This window comes from Camelus dromedarius, chromosome 14, assembly GCF_036321535.1.
Source record: "Camelus dromedarius isolate mCamDro1 chromosome 14, mCamDro1.pat, whole genome shotgun sequence".
Classification (NCBI taxonomy): domain Eukaryota; kingdom Metazoa; phylum Chordata; class Mammalia; order Artiodactyla; family Camelidae; genus Camelus; species Camelus dromedarius.
The window spans coordinates 21,187,473-21,195,550 of record NC_087449.1 but is presented as its reverse complement, the minus strand read 5'-3'; positions in this window follow the sequence as shown (position 1 = coordinate 21,195,550).

The window sequence follows — 8,078 nt, the reverse complement described above, 5'->3', positions numbered from 1 at the left end:
CATTTGCTTCCAGTCTTTAGTAGACAGGCATTTGCGTTTAAAAGAAATACTGTAGACAAAATTGGGCCGTGTCTACAAATTTCACAAGTGGCTAGTACTGAGCCAAAAAGAATAAGCAGCTCACTTAGCTCTCTCGTCTGCCACAGTCCTTTGTCATACCTTTAAGGGAAATGAGCAGCATGAGACTAATTTTGTTAAGACGATGTATTTTGTGTATATGTATGGTTAGAAAAAGCAATGAAGGCCAATATGCCAAAAATGATAGTTATTTCTACAGTGGTCAGGCTCTTATTAAAGACTTAAGTCTTCTGTGTCGCACTTGTCACAGGTGCCATTTTGCTTTTGTAGGATCATCCCCACCCCGCTTCTGATCGTAAGCCTCATGGGACGAAGGGCCATGTCTGTTTTCTCCGCCATCATCTCCCCAGATGCAAGCACAGTGCCTTCCACCTTACAAATAACTCAAATATTTGCTCATTGAACACATTAGCTTCTTTTCCATTTGCCTATAATAACCACTAGTCTTATCTGCTTTTAAGAGGGCCAGGCCTAACTGTTGACACTCCGGGGAGACAGACAGCCCCACCTGAATCTCCCTGTACCTTTGGATATAAATCCTAAATTGTACTTTGAATTACCACCCCCCACCCTTCTTCACTGGTGAAGGCGTATTTTCATCCAGGTATGCCTGCATTTAACCCCATTGCTGGTAAAACTGGTAAAGAGACTACCATTTTCCTTGGGTTTGGCTGTTTTTTTCTTTTTGTTTTTCTTTTTTCCTTTTCATCTCTGACCCTTAAGAATTTTGAAACCTTTCTTTTCTCAAAAAGTCCCTGATTAAATTATGCTAACAGCATCTCCCAGTGCTTCCTACACCTCCACACTCCCCCCCTCCCTAAAGCCTGTTGATTTGCAGGGGAGCGGGAGTAGGGAGGGGGTGGGGGTGGGGGGAGCAGGAGAAACATTTAACATGGAAGTCAGTGACTACCCTGAGTCACCCTCTGGGCTCCGCAGAGGGCCCAAGTTAATTTTTGTGGCTTGACAATGAGCAGTATCAGTCCTTTATGTGCTGCTTTAGTCAAATAAGTTTCCTGTTGAAAAGTCAACTCATCATCCATAGTTAAAACCCTAAGTGTTTCTGAACCAGTGTCATTTTATATCCATGCTAGCAATTTACAGGGCACATCCTGTAGCCCAACGGAGAGAGCAGTGGATTTAATGTGGCTTGGAACCACATACGTGTTTTTCGTCAGTACTTCTAAATACTGGCCTTGTATTTCCTTACCTCTGATTATACCTCATACTGCACCTCGATTTCAACCAAGGGGCAATCTAAAATATGTACAGTTGACCCTTGAACAACATAGGTTTTTTGTTTCAATAAATACAGTACCTGCATTTTCATTTTACAGATCTTCAAGTGTGGAGAAAAGTTTGTGTTTGATTAGAGATCACAATACGTGGAATCAAAAGAACTAGGGTTTGGGTCCTGATTCTATCCAGACTTCAAGCTTCCTGCCCTTGGGCGAGTCATTTACTAATCCCTTTGTCTTTGAGGCAAAGGTGGCAGTACTCGGGTTTTCTACCACGCGGGGTGGGAGCAGGCACCCGATACCTTGTTATTTCAAGAGTCAACTGCACATTATTCAGAATCCTCCTGTTCAACACACAGCCTTGATTACACCACACCACCTCGTTCCCTCTCACGCATCCACATTCAGCCGTATTTCGAGATTTCTCCTGTCGATTGGTCTGCTACTTTGTAATCTTGTGCTAAACAAACAAAATACCTCAACTCCCCATCGGTAAAACAAGCGTGACAACCCCTGCGCCAGTGTCACGGGGCTTCTGGGATTATGAAATCACACACGGAAAAACTTTTTATCTCTAGAAAGTACTAGATAAAGACCAAGTAGTGATACAGGTTTACACAATCCCTTATCCAAAGTCCCTGTAGCCTGAATTTTTCAGATTTTAGTAAGGGAGGTGATACTGTTGGGTACAGAATCTATGGTAAAAACACTTAAGTCCACAATAAAATGTTCTCATATTCACACAAATTTCAGGTCAAATATTGCTGCCAAATGAGTTTGGCAACAAACTCCAAAAAAAAACTTGCTTTTCAGAGCAATGCAGATTTCAGAATTACCAACTTGCAGCAGCATCAAATTTTTGGTAGCACTCACTTGGCAGTTGATTCCAATTGCCTTGCCTTTGTTGTTTAACTGGCAGAGAGGCTCATAAACAGGAAGCCAGAGAGAGGTAAACCAGCGGGGTGTGCTTCGAACAGCAGCAGAGCCCCGTGCACCGGGCCTTCTGCAGGGCCAGAAAGCGAAGCAGCAGCCAGGTGAGAGGAACCTGCCAAAGCCCAAATGTGGCCCTTCTGGAGCCTCCCTCTCAGGCCTCTTATTTTACAGAAGGGAAAACCCAAGGCCCCGGATGGAGAATGACTTGTCCAAAGTTCAACAGCCTTAGACGGAGCTGCTCAGACAGGGTCAGACCCCTCTGTCCTGTCCCCTCTCTACACTTGATATGTATTCATGGCAAGGGCCACGGGCTCAGTCCTTGGCCAGTCAGTCCCTATGGCCAGGGAAGTGAAGGCCTATTAGCCGCCCTTTAGCCAACTCATCAGGTGGCAGCTCGTTTTGGATTCATCTGGTAGAACAGTTGGGGACGAACCGTTCTGTCAAACAAGCACGCGAGCACACGCTGGTCACGCGAAGGGTCATTAGGCAGCTAAACCCAGCCTACTGCTAATAACTCCACAGCCCGTTACTGAGTGATTGCCGCCGTATGCCCTGTGCCAAACGCTCATAAACCAGTCTCACCCCATTACTTCCCTCAACTCACACGTGGGGAAACTGAGCCGCCTGGAGAAGTTGAAGGCGCTAACCTTTCCATTACTTTGGATTGTGTTCACTTTCTATTTCCCCAAGTTAGATCTTCTCGTTCAGAGAAGGTGCGTGTTGTAGGGAAAGCAGCAGGTGGAACTTGCCAACAACCTTTTCTCCTAGCCCGCTTCTCACAAGTCTGAGTTCGGGGAAGGAGAAAGGTCCCAAATTGGGGGCGGTGGGGGGAGGTGGGGAGGGAGTAGGTGCTGAGAAAAGCTGGAAGGCAAGTCTCGTTCTCTAGCAAGACATCAGGGGACGGATGCCTGGGGTGGAGGGCAGGCCCCAGGCGCTGGGGCTTCTGGTGGGAGGGGCTATCATCGCACCAAAGTGTTGAGGCCGTGGTGCCACCTGCCTTCAAAGGACGCCTGAGAGTGAGCTGGTCACTAAGGACTTCAGCAGTGACCAAGAAGGGCTGAAGACAAGGTCTCTCTTCTGTTTTCCAGGCACCAGGCAATTCCCTTCCATCTTGTCTAAACTTAGAGAAGGACTGAGACTGAATTTCCGGCTAAGGGGCAAGATGGGGACTCAAGCCTAATGTGATTTACAAGAATCAGTAACTTGACACTTCTTCCACCAGCAAACGTGACACAGTACTGCTTGTTCTGGGCAGCTCCAAGAACCAAGAGCAAAAGGTAGGCCTTACGGGAAGACAAATTAATGTACTGCAAAGAACTCACAATTACCACCGTCCAACAATGGCACCTTCCTGTGCCTGATTCCTCACCCCTAAAATAAGTATAATAATGGAACTTACTTTAAAGGATAGTTTAGAGGATTAAAATGCATCAATATGTGAGGTGCTAAGAAAAAAATACCTAGCATGTAGCAAATGCTCCATACATTTATTTTCACCATGGGAGCGCAGGTATCCTGTTCATTGCTACACTTCAAATGCTACCTTTCTGGAAAACACTTGGGAACCTAAGGACACACACCTTAAAAAATGTTCATGTTTGGTCCCCTGAAGTTTAAATGGTCTCCTGAAGACATGAGATTAAGGCAAAAAAGAAATTCACCACGTTTACTTATTAATGAAAAATAGAAACAGATTTCATTATCACCTGTTAATTTTACCTCCTAAAATGACTCAAACCCTGTTTGTTTTCTGTGCTTTCACAATCACACTTTAGGCCCCGTCATTTCCCACCAGGACTGTACCTCCTTCTCCCTGGTGTACCTCCCCATACAGTCTTCTCTTCCTTGACCCCCTACCTGACAGTAATCTGCACACCATCTTCAGTGATCTTCTTGTAGGGCAGATTTGATCCACAGCAGTTCCTCAGTTTAGGCAGGCTGGTAGCCAGTGGGCCAAATCTGGCTGGAGACCTGTCTTATTTTAATCTGAATGCCTTTAAGCAGGTGAGTGCCACGAGCCCCCCTGCTCCTTGTTGTATTGATTGCATTCCTGCAGATTCACACTTCTCACCTGCCTGTCAGTCTAGAGCGCACAATCCAGATTCTGCAGCCGGAATGATCTTTCTGAAGTGAAGAAGAGGCCGTGTTTCTGTCTTGCTGTGCTCAAACAGCATAGCCAGGAACTGGCTACTCTTGGTCTAGATGTATTCAATTCGGGAAATATTGACTGTGTGCCTTCAAAGTGCCCAGCACTGTTCCAGGTGCCAGGGACACTACAGCAAGTGAGACAGACTGACTTCTCTGCCTTCATTAAGCTTAAATTGATTAGAGGAGACAAGTTCTGTGGAGGCACATCACGGAAGGGGAACAGGGCGTACAGTGGGTTCATCTCAGGCTGGCCAAGGAAGGCCCACAGAGACGACGGCACGTGCTACAGGGACATCAAGCCGGGAGGGAGGGAGTTGGATGTACTCCAGACAGAAGCGGATACAGCGGCCCTGGATTGCTGGAGAGCTGTCCCTCCAATCTCTTCTCAGTTGAATCCTAGTCGTCCTTCAAGCATCAGCTCAAATGCCATGTCTCCAAACAAGTTTTTCCTACCATTCCCCAGTAGAATGGCACTCTTCCTCCCATAGATTCTTCCATACACCTCAGAGAGTTTCATGATTGTCTTACCATTTGTAGATGTTTTCATCAAAAAAATTCACTGACAAGAAATCGGTTACCTGCCGGACAGCAGACAGGATGAGGCAGTCCGATGGAACTCCTACTGCGACTTCCTGACACAGGGATGTTATCTGGAATTCTTCAGAAAGAAAAGGTTTTAGAATCAAAGTCCAGATTTATCAGCTGAGGGAAACTGGCCAAATCCCTTAGTCTTGTTTAAGCCACCATTTATACATTCAAGTGCTGTGATATGAAAAGGCGTAATAAAGGCCTGACTCCGAGAAAGTCTAAGGTACGTAGGTAATACTGCTTTCCCTCATCTTTCCCGCAGTGGCAGCTGTTGCCACAAGAGGGCACCGTCAGCACAGCTGAATCGGTGTGGCTGCTTTGTCTGCTCCTTCAACCAGCCACCAGCTCACGCCCGCTTTAAATCCATGGTGTGTGAACTGAATGGAGAACGCCAACTGACAGGCATGTGGTGGTGGCGATGAGCTTAGTACCCCCAAGCCTATTACAAGCAGACTAGGAGAAACAAGAATCTCGTGTGGTGGTAAGGAGCAAAGGGCTTTTGAGTCAGACTGATTAGGATCTGAATGTGGGTCCCACAATCACAGTGCACAATTGTACCTCCCTGAGCTTCACCCATAACACGTGGTTGTGCCAGGCTCCTGCTAGAGGCTGGGTGGTGGCCTCAGTGAGCTCAGTCTTACTTGATGGAGGATGGACAAATAGAGCTGATGAGAGCTGCCGGGAAGAAGTCGTGGGGGTACCTGGTGACTGCTCACCTGCTGTGGGTACACAAAGGCACCAGCTCTGTGCTCTCCCCTCTCAGCAGTGCCTCTTCAGTGGCGCTCCGGGTAATCAACGGCCTGTCCGCGGAAGCCAGCAAGGCCATAAACCAGCAAAGGGCTGAATGGAAGAGCACGCAGCTCGCAAATTAGAAAAAAAGTCAAGCTTTAAGAGGGTGTTTAAAAGTTGATTAAAACACATGCCTCAAGGACAGTATTTCACCAGACGGTGTCAGAAATATGGATGTTCACATGGAAAAAAAAGGAGTTGGACCCTTGCCTTACACTATATACAAAAACTAATGAAAAACAGATCAAAGACCTAAAATTATAAAACTCGTAGAAGAAAACAAAGAGGAAAAGCTTCATGACAATGGATTTGGCAGTTATCTCCTGGCTATGACACCAAAAGCATAGTCAATAGAAGTAAAAGTAGATAAACTGCACTATATCAAAATTTTAAACTGTGCATCAAAGGACACAGCCAACAAGAATGAAAAGGCAGCCTCCAAGACGGGAGAAAGATATGTGCAGAGAAATATACTTGATACGGGGTTAAAATTCAGAATATTTATAAAGAACTCCCTACAAGTCAAGAACAAACAAACCCAATTAAAAAATGGACTAGAACAGACAATTCTCAAAAAAAAAGTATATATGTGGCTAACAAACATGAAGAAATGCTCAATGTCACTAATCACTGGGAAAACACAAATCACAATGAGCTACCACTTCACAGTAAAACAGAAAATAAAAAGTATTGACAAGGATGTGGTGGGAACGTAAAATGGTGCAGCCACAATGGAAAATAGTACGGCAATTCCTTAAGAAATTAAACATAGAATTACCACGTGACCTAGCAATTCCAAAGGAATTGGAAGTGTATTTGTACACCCGGTACTAAGGAATTTGTGTCCCCTTCCCCAAAATTCATGTCAAAACCATAGTCCCAGTGAGAGTATTTGGAAATGAGGCCTTGGGAGGTAATTAGGTCAGGGTAGAATCAGTACCCTTATAAAAAGAGTCAAGACTTCCTCTCTGCTCTCCACCCTGTGAGGATGGACCTCTGCAAACCGGGAAGTAGGCTCTTACCAGATGCCAGGTCTGCCGGCATTCTGCTCTTGGACATTCCTGCCCCTAGAACTGAGAAATAAATGTTGTTTAAGCCACCCAGTCTATGGCAATTTGTTACAGCAACCCAAACTGACAGTCTGCATGTTTGGCAGTATTATTCACAATAACCACGAGGTGGAAGAAACCAAAGTGTCCATCAGTGGATGAACAGATACACAAAAGGTAGGATATACATACAATGGAACGTCATTCAGCTTTAAAAATGAAAGAAACTGACATGTGCTACAACGTGGATGAACCTCAAGGACACTGTTAAGTGATAAAAAGTCACACACACACACTGCGATTTCATCTACACGAGGCCCCTTGAGCTGTCAGACTCACAGAGGCAGAAAGGAGAAGGGGAGCTGCCAGGGACTGGGAGGAAGGAGGACGAACCGGGGAGCTGTTTAATGGTGATGGGTTTCAGTTTTGCAAGATGAAAAAGTTCTGGGGACGGCTTGCACAGCAATGTGAATATACTTAACACTAGTGACCTATCCACTTAAATGGGTAGATTTTTTTTGGTAAATTTTATGTTGCATTTTACCACAGTTTAAAAAAAAAAGCCTTAGTATATATACTTCTACTTCTGTGGAGTCTGCCGGTACCAAAGGACCTCTTCTTGATGAGCGTGTTTTATTTTGGGGTTATTTCCTAATAAAGCTACTCAAGAGGCTTAAACACCTGATTAAGCAAATGAAATATTTTGAAAGCAGAAAGGCTAGAGTACCTTTCCTTTCACTTTATCACAAATACACCAGTGACACTGGACGTTTAGTGCTGTGGGCTCTTCATGCAAAGCACCTGTACGGCTGTAAAGGGGAAACTGCCCCTGTGTTCTCTCAGTGCTCTTTCTGGTCATCAAATGTGTGGGTTTTTCCGCCACCAATCAGATCTGCTACACTGGTGGGTGTACTTCAATTCAGGTCCGACACCATCTGCCTGGAGTAAGCCTCGGATCCCGCAGGTGGGGGCTCCGTCTCACAAGACTATTCTCCCAACCCGTTTCCAATACAAACCACAAATCCAGAATGTTACCCGTGCTTCTGACCAACCGGCTATAAATCACACCATCTCTTCAAGTCTGATTAGTTAGTGGCTCACAGGACTCAGGAAAACCACTTACCTACTAAACTACCGGTTTATTCTAAAAGGATGTAACTCAGGTGGGGGAGACGCAGAGATGCACGTGGGAGGGGGTGCAGTGCTTCCACGGCTCCCTGTGAGCACCCCTCTCCCAGCACCTCTGCATGTCCAGTAA